The 12,182-nt window shown below is 39.5% G+C and overlaps 1 protein-coding gene and 1 non-coding gene across 2 annotated transcripts in view; both read right to left on the bottom strand.

The window, feature by feature from the left end:
• The window catches only part of Alpha-man-ia (alpha-Mannosidase class I a), a 463,063-nt gene that overhangs the window by 314,146 nt on the left and 136,735 nt on the right, over positions 1–12,182 (bottom strand). The gene's annotated exons all lie outside the window — the stretch shown is intronic.
• On the bottom strand, positions 388–459 carry Trnad-guc (transfer RNA aspartic acid (anticodon GUC)). Its single transcript has one exon. It is a non-coding gene; the product is annotated as a tRNA-Asp (tRNA).

Below are 12,182 nucleotides of genomic sequence, written 5' to 3'. Positions count from 1 at the left end.
CCTTTTTGGGATGCAGGAGTTAGATATGAAAAACTGTTTTAATGAATTATTTTTGCTTGGTTCTTGGACATGGTTCTTGATAAATGGGAATTAAAGTGTAGAGCGAGGGAGGGAAGTGAAACGATTTTGGGAGAATGATGAGTAAAATATGAGGGAGAAGTCCTAAGCGTCTATCAAATTTTGTTCTGTATTTCATATGTTAACATATAAAAAATGAGGAGAGAGAAAATATCGCACCTTGTGTTGCAAATGTGTAGGAGATATGAAGTGATATACTCTTGCATTATATATGGAAATGCAAAAATAAAATTTGTCAATACGAACGAAATAGTGAAATAAATATAAAATGTTGTAATAAATAATAAAATATTGTAAAAAATAATGAAACTCCCCGACGGGGAATCGAACCCCGGTCTTCCGCGTGACAGGCGGAGATACTGACCACTATACTATCGAGGATCAGATGCTACTGTTTTCCCAATAGTTAGACAGACATAGTGTATGCACAGTACTGTCACTTGTAATGAATTTTTTTTTAATATACTACCAGACTTTTATACTCTAATCATGTATTTGACGCTCAACAATATTTCTTGGAGTTTTGGAGCAGCAAAATTTTTGCTCGCCAGAAGTTTTGGAGCAGCAAAAATTAGTTAAGTTAAAGTGTCATTTTAGAATGAATCTATCAGACAGATTTTTACGTATTCAACAGACTCCAATTTACAATTTCTAACAAAGTAACAACCCTCTTGAATGTGAGGTGGTTATTCAGAAGACACATAAACGTGTTTAACTAAAAATTGGTTTATTAACGAGATGAAGTGTAAACTACAGAAGTTCGACTCCGACTGACTGTGCGCCCTAACATCATCCTTTCTTATGCCTTACAAACTAGAGACAGTAACAGGAAAAGAAAAGGATGGAAGGAGGGCTAGAAAACGAAGAGGAAAGCGGACAGAACAAAGAGAAAAGTAAAGAAAAATTGTCCTGAGCCTCGCGCGGATCTGGCCGCCAGATGTGACTGACGATGACCAGACTCGAGCCAATCCTTGAGACAGGGTGCAGAAAGAATAGGCTGGAAACTGTAAAGCATTAAAAGAAAAGCTTAAGAACAGCAAAAGTCGAAGAGAAACTCAGAACAGAAAACGGAAATGGAAATTGAGAAGAAACGACAAAGCCCTGGTGGCAGTGCCGAACTGCCACAAATGTAAAGAAGTGACAATGACAATTTAACTTAGTAAAGCAGTTTCTATTCTATCTATAACAAATACTACATCACGTTGGCAACATCCCAAAAGAGAATAAAAATGAATTGCAGTAAGCATAACTTCTGTTCTAACAAAAAAGGTACACCAACAAGTGATTTCATCTCAGGCAACAGGAAGCAACAATTTTCGCGATTCCAAATCCACCGATGTTCAGCATCCCCGTGCGTAACACAAATACTTCTTCCATCGTGGTTGACAAGAATAGTATTGCCGTTCATTTAGCATTCGCGATACGTACGCACCATCGGCGTCGTGCACGGCTTAGTTAATTGCGCAAATTTATCACGTGGTGGGAGAATTAGAGGGCGTAGAGGCAAGAGAGGCAGAACGATAGACAGCGAGCGGGGATTACTCCACGTACGATTACACCCTGTTTGATATGCCGCGACACTCAAAACTCGTACATCACACTTAATCGCTGAATATGGAACGCTCAGCCCCGACAGCCGCATCCAGCATGCATATTTAGACTGCAATTACTGCCCTTAGCTATTGTCGGCACGCACGCCGCTGCAAATTCCCTATCGAATCGTGACCCCGCTTTTTTCGAGCACAGCCTCGTCCGAGACCAAAGACAATGCACTGGAATCCCTCTTGTGGGTTTATATGCACCTGAACGTTTCGAGTGCATTGACTTCTAGTCCTCGTGTCTGCTTTAAACATTGCATCTTCTTTGAAGACTGAAGAATGTAGAAATTAGAATTTCTTTAGGAAGAAGAATGAATGAATTTTAATCGCAAAATTAACTGTTTTTGCTAGGGGACATATTTTTGAAGATTTTCATCTCAAGTGAAAAATGGACTGCTGTTTTATCTCTTGGAGACAAAAAGAAAGGTTTGCTTTCTATGTACAGAAACTCTCCACGTTGATACCCTCACGCTGATACCCTTGCCAGGACAATATACATTTCTCCTCACGATTTACCAGAATACCCATTGACTTACAGAAGGGTTTACAGAACACGCCAAGAGACTAAGCAGAATGGAGACAATCTCTTTAGACACCCAACTAGGCTCGATTTGAACATCCCCACATACAGAATAATCAATCTATCTGCATACCTTCCGAGTGTTGACACCATTTCTTAGCATTACAAATGGCAGCATTTATTAGTTAGCATTGTAAGTGCTGCCAACACTCACCAGAGAATTTCCAGATAAACCGATCACCCTCAGCATCCATCATCGTAGCAGAACCAATAAGCAAAGGGAAACAAAGCTGGCAGTCGCGATCCTGGGTTACCAGAGCAGACGGAAAAAAAGAAGGGGACCCACTGGATCGAACGTGAAGGGGTTAACGTCAAGGGGAATGGGATCGACGAGAGCGGAGGCAGGAAAGAACGTCTCGTCTCCGTGTCACCGCACCCAATAACACGTGGGTAATCACGATTTAATGGCTCAATAACGTCTGTCGTGGCGGCCTGCGACGGACCCCCGAAACAATTTATCGGCCCCGCCAGTCAATAAATTCAGCTTTTGAGTTGTATACGGTCTGCGCGCGGAGCCGCGAGCGGAGTGCGCGGGCTCGAATCTCAAAGCTGGCGCGTCGGTTCCGCGGCGACGAATTCGAAAATGACGCGTATAAATTACGCCAAAGAGAAGTATCTGTTCGAACGCGTTCTGCCAGTCGGCCTAGGTCCATCCTTCTTCGCGAATTAATGAGATCGATGGAGTACAGGGCGATTAGACGGAGGGAGCTGATGGGATCGATGCTCCGTTTTGAGTACCGTGGTTAGCAATGTGATCTGGCTCGATGTGTACTCGCAGATCTAGATTCCAATGCGTTGTGATGGGGTGTTTACTCGTTAGGAACGCACGATTTGGCACAAGCGACGAGCTTATGTGTGGGGAACGAGGATCGTGTTCCTTGAGCTCAATTTATGCGGTGATTGTCTGTTTGCACTTTGCTGTGTATGCGTGGCAGTAACTGAGATGTTACAAATTGGAGGTCCTTTTATTATTGATTCTCATAGACACCACGTGAATGTACAAATTATAAAAAAGTATTTTCTTAAGAAAAAACCACTTGTTGCAAGTGCTTTTAAAGCTCCAAATAATTTAAGGGAAATAATGTAAAAGGGATTACTGTAGGATTCAAGAGATTCGAAATAGATCAGGGCTGATAAAACTGTCGTGCCTAGCATGTAACGATCGACACGCATTAAAAGCAACGTGCAAACGCATACGCAATCCATCCTAGCCAGGTTACAAAGTCGATCCTCGTTGACAGCCGATAAGTTTGCCAGATTGAAATTATTGACGAATGATTACGCACGGACATCGTGCTATCAGATTCAGCAATGTGATCGTTCCGTGGAATGAAACAGGAGGAACGAGCACAGCAGCTTTTGATACCACAGGTTTCGAATTGTTCGTAAATTATGACTTAAGCTTGTTTAATTAGAACGTTTGCGTAATAACATCGCGAAACGACAATTAATATTAAGCCATATAATAACGATGCTATTATTCCAATTATGAAACTTCGAATAAAAAACCTGCTTTTAATTTTAATAAATCTCTAATAAAGACAGTCACATAAAATGCAATATTTTATGTATCACTTGAAAACATTTAAGCGTACAGTCGACCTCGGTTCTATTCCGAATAGCGAACAGCTCGTTGTCTTGAATCGTGTTCTGCTTGGCCAAATGGGAAATTAACTCGGACTGCGTTCACGGCTACGGTGCACAACGTAAGTCGTTCGTCGTAATTTACGGGCTGACAGTACAGAGGGGCGACTTGTTCAGCTGACTGTCACATGATTTTTCGATGGTAATTGGTTGACAGAGGCGTAAATTTTGATCTGTCTAAAGTTAACTTCGAGCTCCCTGGATGTCAAGTCTGATCGTGTAACTGCACCGTGCAGTGTCAAATATCCTTGCGACATTGACACTGATCGGCTTAGACAACCTTACAATATTGCTCAGAAATACCTCCTAGGCAAATTTCCTAAGCATCGACACTTTGACTGCCGTGTTACTATACAATAAAGTAACGGAGGTTCCTAACAGCATGTATTGAAACATAAGACTAAAATTCCTGAAACATTTGCTGAGGTTCAGCGTTACCTGAAAGTGGGATTATTATACAAAGTCTGGTAAATCTAGCTTTCAAAGTACAATTATTATTTTCAGCATGGATGGTATTCGCAAATTTGAAACATCTAATTATTAATTAGTAGGCAAAGTTACAAAATGTAAATTTTCATATTCCACATAAATTCAACAAACTATGATATTATAATATGAATGATGAAACTTTGAATATGTAGAAGGTAGCAGCAGTCAGAGTACTAACGATGAATATCTAATCCTCTTTCATCGAATCCAAGACCAACAGGGTGTAACAAACATAGCCTTTGATACTTAGGACATCCAAATTGGAGCACAAAGTGACATAGTGTCCAACCTTCCTTCATTTTGAAATATCTTAAAGTTAACGTACCTATCATATGTATTAAACCAACAATCACAGAAATATGTAATTTTGCAGACATAGTGAAAAGCAAAAATAATACAGCAAAAATGTCCTAATATATCGTGTTATATCTCAGGTACGATAAAAAGGGATTATTATAGCAAAATGAAGGTAGATCAGACATTATATCACAGAACATTTCGTGCTTCAATTTGGATGTTCCTCCTCCCTTAAAATATCGAAGGCCATATTTGTCACACCCTGTGTACACAGAAATTCTACTGCCAATTGGTGTCTCCAAGTTAATTTGAAACATATCAAAGCATTCATATTCTCTGTGTGGTTAATCTACGTGTCGACGTTCTCGAGCAGTAAAGAAGGGTAGACAGATCAGCCTGGGAGAAAGAATCGCTGGTCTCGGGATAAATTACTGTCTTAGCAATATCGTGACAACGCTTTAGCGATGGGTAAGGGTGAGTTATGCGTCATTTACGTCCCGTAAAGCTCTGTAAAACGGACGCTGGCATTTGTCGCGTTGCGATACCGGCATGTGGCGGCCTGTTTCATTCGCCGACGATAAAACTGCCCTTAGGCTCGCTAAGCATTATCGTGATCACCGTTTTCAGTAATTTACTGGAATTTCACGTTGTGTCTACGCGTTCGCGTAAAAAGTACTGACACGCCGCGATAACATGGAGATTAAACTGATTGTGGATCGTTCGAATAATCCTGGAATAAATTAAAGGATCTGTACTGACGTTGTATACAATTTAATACTTTAATATTTATTCATAAACGTGAAATCACAGTTTATAATGTTATCGTGCTTGTTCAGAGCTTATAGAATCTTAATATAGATCAACAAATGTCTAAAGATACGACAAATAGATCGATCGTAAGACAGTAATTATTAGCGAGTGTTGTAATCTAAAGAATTGAATCAGTACCTATTTGAAAAACGAGAGAATTTCTAAATCATCTCCAATTTATGTTGCATTCATTTTTGCATCTTTTGGAATTATTGGTAAAGATCATCACTGCACTTTCTGCCTCAGAATGAGATATTCATAGCGTTCTTAATATTCCAAATTCTAATTTATTGATTGAACATCTTTGCAGATGGGAATGAAGAACTATTTAAAAATTTGGAATCATTACTGGACGAAATTTATGATGGAAGAAACACAGCTACATAGGCGTAAAGTTTCTTATTGAAGAGGAATACGATGGATGTTTGTCGACGACACTGTTCGCGAGGAATCGATGGATGATGATTTACGACACGCGTGAAATCCGTCTCGCGTGCCTCCACGTACACATTCAGCGTCTTCGTTTCGAATCGCCATTTCGGTTGTTCGCATACCGAGGCCGAAGTATGCAGATTTATCTGCACGTCGATGCCTTAACGCAGCGTTTCGAAATGAATCGATTGTCGAAAAAGATGAGACAACATTGGACGAGAGAATTCTTGCGGCAATGTGGATTGTTAGAAGTTAGGCAACATCTGAGGAACTGTAGATGTACTTTAATTATAACAATTGTGAGAGAAATACAGATACTTTCACACAGAAATGAAAGATTTTTTTTTAATGAAATTCTGTACGAGACAAAAATCTCTACTTAATCATTTTTATTTATGGAGTTGCACTATGGCTTTGAGCAACTATAAACTTTTGTAGAACTTTGTGAAGTTGGTAAAAGACTAAATTAACAAGTAGAATTCCGTGGGCTATTTAGTTAAATTTATACTAGTTTCATTAAGTGTGACAAACTTATGTCATTAAAAAATATTTGCGTGAAAAGCAGCTAAAGCATTTAAACATGTTTGTACTTATGGTACTTCGCTGAAATTAATTTTAAAATTAATTAAGAAAATTTAACAGAGTTTCTGGGACGTTAGGAAGCTTAAAACAGTTGTAAATCACTAAAGGTTTAAAAGCTTAATAATTTTAACGAACTACGCAAATAATGGCTTGTTTTTAGCTTGAAAGATACGTTAATTAACGATACGCTGATATCATAATTATCCGAATTATCTGGAAATTGTACGAATAATTATGGAAATAATAATCGTTGGTGAGAGCACGCCGCTGTGAAATGTAAATAAAATCAATGGAACAAATTTAATTCACGGATTCTCGAGTAATTGAACATTTAACAAACACTGGTTACGATTCGTTTTAACAGAAATTTAAATTTCGCTTCCGTACATTAAATAGAAGTGGCATAATTTTCAATGCCAAATTGTCAAACCGTTCCCACAAGTTGCAGGAGTTCCTTTTTGCATATTTATGCAACTCTAACATTTCCTTTCTAAAATTACTCTACCCTGCATTTTATTCTTGCAACAAAGTTCATTACAATGTACCAACCAACTCCATTACCATTTTCAACCAAAAATATTAAAAATCGTGGGTGTTACAATTTCTTTTTTAATCTCAATAAAAAATCTCGATACATAGTCTACCTATCATTACAAAAAAAAAATCACAAAGAAGGTCGCAAAAATGACAATCCATGCAGCAATACACCCTTACGCTCATATTAAAAAATTTACCCTGTGTGGTAATACCGATTTGGTACACAACACAAATTTCAGTCCAATTTCTATCACGACCCTTTAAAGCTTAACGCCAGTAAACCAAAGATACAACTTCGCTTAAAAGCTTCTCTCGAAAGCTCTTGGTCACGGTTTGCAACTGAAAACAACGCTCGTGAAAATTTCGAGCGGTCCCCTGGGGGATGACAAATTAACAACTCAATTACAACACGCTGGTCCCGCGGACACAGCGGCATGATTCGCGGCAGGAGAATGTAAACTTCGTCGCGTGTCGCTGAATGAAAGATTCAACGACGGAAGTGGTCTGCGGAAGCACTCGGTCCGGCACGCTTTCAGTGGAATGAAATGTAAACGATCCCCGCGGCTGGGCGAATCGGAATTTTGACGTTGGTCGCGATTCATGGCGTTTGCGGTGTCGGTTTGTTGTTGTCCGCGAAATAGTAGCCGATAATCAAAGGTAAGCCTGTTCGATAGCATCAAATCAGGATTTTGATATTATGGAGGCAATCGAGGGACAAGCCAAACCTTCGCAAATTACGTTATTTGTGGCGGTCACGTTTCTGTCGGAACTCAGATCAAACGGTACGATCGTGAGCCGAAATTCGCTCGTTGAATCGGAAAATAAATGGACCCATTTCTCTGGAGGTGAGAATACTTGCAAGATAAGAGGAGATGTTTGACGAGTACTCGTGCAGGTTTCGAAAAATTTCTAAGGAACGGGCTTTGAATTTTTATATCTGAATAGAAATTGAATAGAAAAAATAGAAGCGCTGTAGAAAAAGTTGATTGAGGATTGGGAATTTCTGTCGATTGAAATTGAAAAGTGAATTGGAAAAATGAATAGAAAAGTGAATGTATAATAATTAGTAGCTTGGCAAATAAAAATTTACTAGTACTGTCGATTTTCTCATAGACAAATAAAAATTGTGGAGTATGGTAACCAACATTTTAAGAATAAATTCGAACCCAGCAAAATTCTAATTCAATCCTTTTTCTTTTTATATGAACTACGTCCTTTTTTCTCAAAATTCTCAATTTTAACAAGAAATGCAATCTAAAATTATTTCTTGCGCAAGTCTCCATAAAGCACCGAATCCTTACAGCGAGGTCTTCCCTTTCCCTTTCGCTTTCTCTTTGCCATTACTTCGGCTTCGCAGACCTTTCCGTTTATGCGATCCCATGGTACTAAAGTGAGTCATGACCGTGAATCATCGGGATGGCTCTGTGTTCATCGCGACCCTCGGCTGACCGCAAAATATGAGCAGAAATACTTCTTGCAGCGCCGAAGAACGAGATCGCGAACTTAAATCGAAAATCCTTGAGGTCCTTGAATTTTTCAAATGCTTGAAAATAAGAGCTTTCATCGAAAAGTGATGCGACAAATCCTGAACAGGAATTGCAAATTTCTAATTCTGCCCATAGTTCTAGATTAGGTACTTTCTCGAATACAGAGGAATGTAAGTTTCTTTTAAATTAAATTCAGATTAAAGTACATTATCTAAAAGAAATTAAATGTGAAAAATTGTATCTGTTGTCGATGGAATAGTAATAGGACATAGTTGCTCATAGGAAAGCAGGCACTGATCTCAAGTTTGAAACGAAGGCATCGTGGCAAAGTGGAATAAACTGGATTTCGTGATCGCAGAGGATCACCTGTGCACAAAAAAAATCGATTATACACGCCACACGCGGTCTTTTTAATTCTGTCGCGCGACATGGACCACGACATTAGTCTCAGCGTCGCGTCGCGCTGTTTGCATCCCGCCGATTCGTCTGACCGTCATAAATAATAACCGGGTCCTTTATTGGCGACAATATTTTACGCCTGATCGGCCACGGTGGCCCAGGATCATGGATCGATTATTAGACGCCGCGAGGAAGAGTTTTCGAAGCAGACACCGCGGGAATGGTGATTCTGAGGAACGTGAGAAAAATTGGCGTCTGATATTACCGAATGACAAGTGTCGGGAGGAAATGAATCAATCACGTGTACACATGTTATTACGAAGAAGTGGAAGATTGAGAAAAATGTGTCTCAGAAATGTGATTAAATATTTATGAATTATTATGGATCATATATTCATGAATTATGATGATTAAAATGCGCAAATAAAAGATACTCTTTATTAGAACCATATATTTATGAGGAGGACTGATTATTGAAAGATTGAACATAGAACCAACTCGAGTGTCTAGAATATCAGTAATTTTATGATAACATTTTCTAGACAAGTGTATTCGTCACTTATCAGGTACATATTTACTTAAGTTTATACACCACTAGTATTTAAAGTCTAAGTGCAAGTAGCTGTTGTTCAAATATTGGTTTCAGGAACTATCTATGACATACACAATAGAAACCTATCGAACGTATTTTCGCCTCTTGATTAGATATCAGACTTCGACAACGGAGGCATCAAAAGGTGGCATAGACTTTCGAAAAATTCTGACGACCTCCGTCCCCGAGGTCCTGCAGCGAGGCTCGAATAAATCCACGAAGGAGGTCCGTTCGGTGGTTTACCATAGCCGAGAATTTATGAAGTCGATCCTTTAGGCGTGTGCCTTCCGTCTGGGAATTTGTCAGAGGCGATCGAAATAGAGGGGCCAGGGAGGAAGAGCGAAAAGAAAAAAAGAATAGAGAAGAACGAAAATGACATAGGGTGGTGGGGACAAGCTGGGGGAAAAAGAGAGACAGGAACCACAGGAAGGAGGAAGGTGAGAAAGGAAGAGGCAGAAAAAGTGAGAAAGATGGAGTACCCAGGATGGAAGGATTCAACGTGCGTTTATAAATATCGCCATTGTACGGGCGCCAAGGGCTATATTTTTCATTCCTTATTTGTTGTCGCGACTGTGACTTCGGTTCCTGCGCGAGTATACGCACCAGCCACGATCGTACATTCTCCAGGCGCAATTTGCGACCGGTTGGCTTCCACCGAGAGCCGATGGCACCGATGGAACTGGCTGGTTGACCTCTCAAACGGTCCCACGGCACCACGAGCCTTGTTTCTCGTTTCGAGACCGTCGACGCGTGTGTTTCTTGTCGCGGAGGAAATGACGAAACGCGATCATCTGGCGGGAAATTAATCATTGGACGATCGCCTGGAGTCTGGCAATCCTGTTACTACAGATCCTTATCTGTTGTGACCTTCGACCTCTCACCTGGGCAACTTCTTGGATAGAAATACTGTCCAATCATTCCAATCATTCGCAATGAATTTTGATAATTCTCGAGAAGAATATGACGAGAGTTAATCAATCATTCTGATGGGTCAATTTGTAGTTTGGATGTTTTTCAGGGGTCATGGGTTAGAAGTTTCGATGGAGGGGTTTGATGGTCTTTCATTCTTTGCAGTAGAATTCATAGAGTTTAATAACTTCGTTTACTCGAAAATGTACATTCTTCAACGAGATTAAATCTCTGTTCTATCTGTTAATTAAGGGTGAATTACTCAGAAATTTTCACTTTATCAGCATTTATCGCCCACGGGGAAAATCCCCTTGTATAGGAAGCCGCGTGTTTAACGCCGAACCGCGAAATTAATTCTTCGTTCGTTCCAGTTAAAATTATCCTGACAGATTTACAAAATGCGCCAGTCATTGGCCGACGAACAAAACCGACCGCGGCAAAACTAACATCCGTCGGTCGCGTTAAACGAATTTGCTGTCGTGCACGTTTCTCTGTATACCAATAATAATGGGTACACGCGGCCAATAAATATCGAGAGGACCGCAGCGCTTGATAATAAATCACTTTATTTCAAAACCAGAGAAAATGAAGCGGTCGCGGACAAATGTTCCACGCGGCGTGCTATCTCCGCGCTGGAATAGCGTGTAAACGAGGACGAATTAATTCGCCTGGCGAATTTCACCCCCGAAATGTTCGACAAGTTCGTTTCGACGCTATTTCCCAATCGATGAAGCAGAAATCGTTTTTCATAACGACGTCGAGGAAAAATATTCTGATTTCTGACAAAGATAAATATTTCTTGCTTTGTTAAACTCGTGATCCTTTTGGATTGTTAATACTCTACAGTTAAATCGAGGAATATTTCACGTATTTTTAATTCTAAAGATTAATTGTGATCATGGGTTTCTCCATTTATTCAATATTTAAGTATTTGAAAACGTGGAAAAGTATTTAAAAATTTGATTATTGGTTATTAAAGATATTACCATTATTTAGAGGTATAAAATGGATCTAAAAAGTTACTTAATTCTGCGTGTAATGATGCGTAATGATTGCTATTATTTCATACGTTTCAGGAATGTCGATCAGTAAATCGAGCATCGTGCTTGATAGGGACGTATCAGATAAAAAAGGTTCGATATTCAAGGGAAAGTTTGAGTGGCCTGATTCAACGATTTGTCCATTGAAAAAGTATTCGGAGGTAACAAAAGTGTGCAGTTCGATTGAAATTTCGTAGAGAGACAGTCTGCGTGAAATTGCAGTGCTAATTTTGGCTTGCGTCACGCTGCTCGTTCAATTTCACGTCGAGGCAGATACCAGCTTTGACCTAGCATCAAAGCGAGACTGAAAATAGAAACCTTCATACCTCCAGATTTTGGATATTACAGCATGTAATGGAAATCTACTATGATATCTGTGTACAAACGTATTAGCTCTCAAAGACCATCTGAATGCAAATCTCTCTAAAGAATCTTCAGTGGCCTTTGCGAAATGTAGAATTCCACGACAGGCTCCTAAATTAATATCATACGAAAATGTAAATAAATTACATTTGTCGATTCGAATGGCAACGAAATTGAAATTTGATGAAGCTTTCTTCCCCTAAGTATGGTCCACACAATTATGAAAATTTTAGATATGTGACAGATAGAATACCTGCTCAAATATTTGCACGCATATGTAACAGAAGCGATTGCTCCATTTACCTATTAATTGTTTCTCTTTTAGGACAAAAAATTGTAGATATG

The sequence above is a fragment of the Calliopsis andreniformis genome, chromosome 8, assembly GCF_051401765.1.
Source record: "Calliopsis andreniformis isolate RMS-2024a chromosome 8, iyCalAndr_principal, whole genome shotgun sequence".
Classification (NCBI taxonomy): Eukaryota; Metazoa; Arthropoda; class Insecta; order Hymenoptera; family Andrenidae; genus Calliopsis; species Calliopsis andreniformis.
This window is presented reverse-complemented; position numbering and strand designations above follow the sequence as displayed.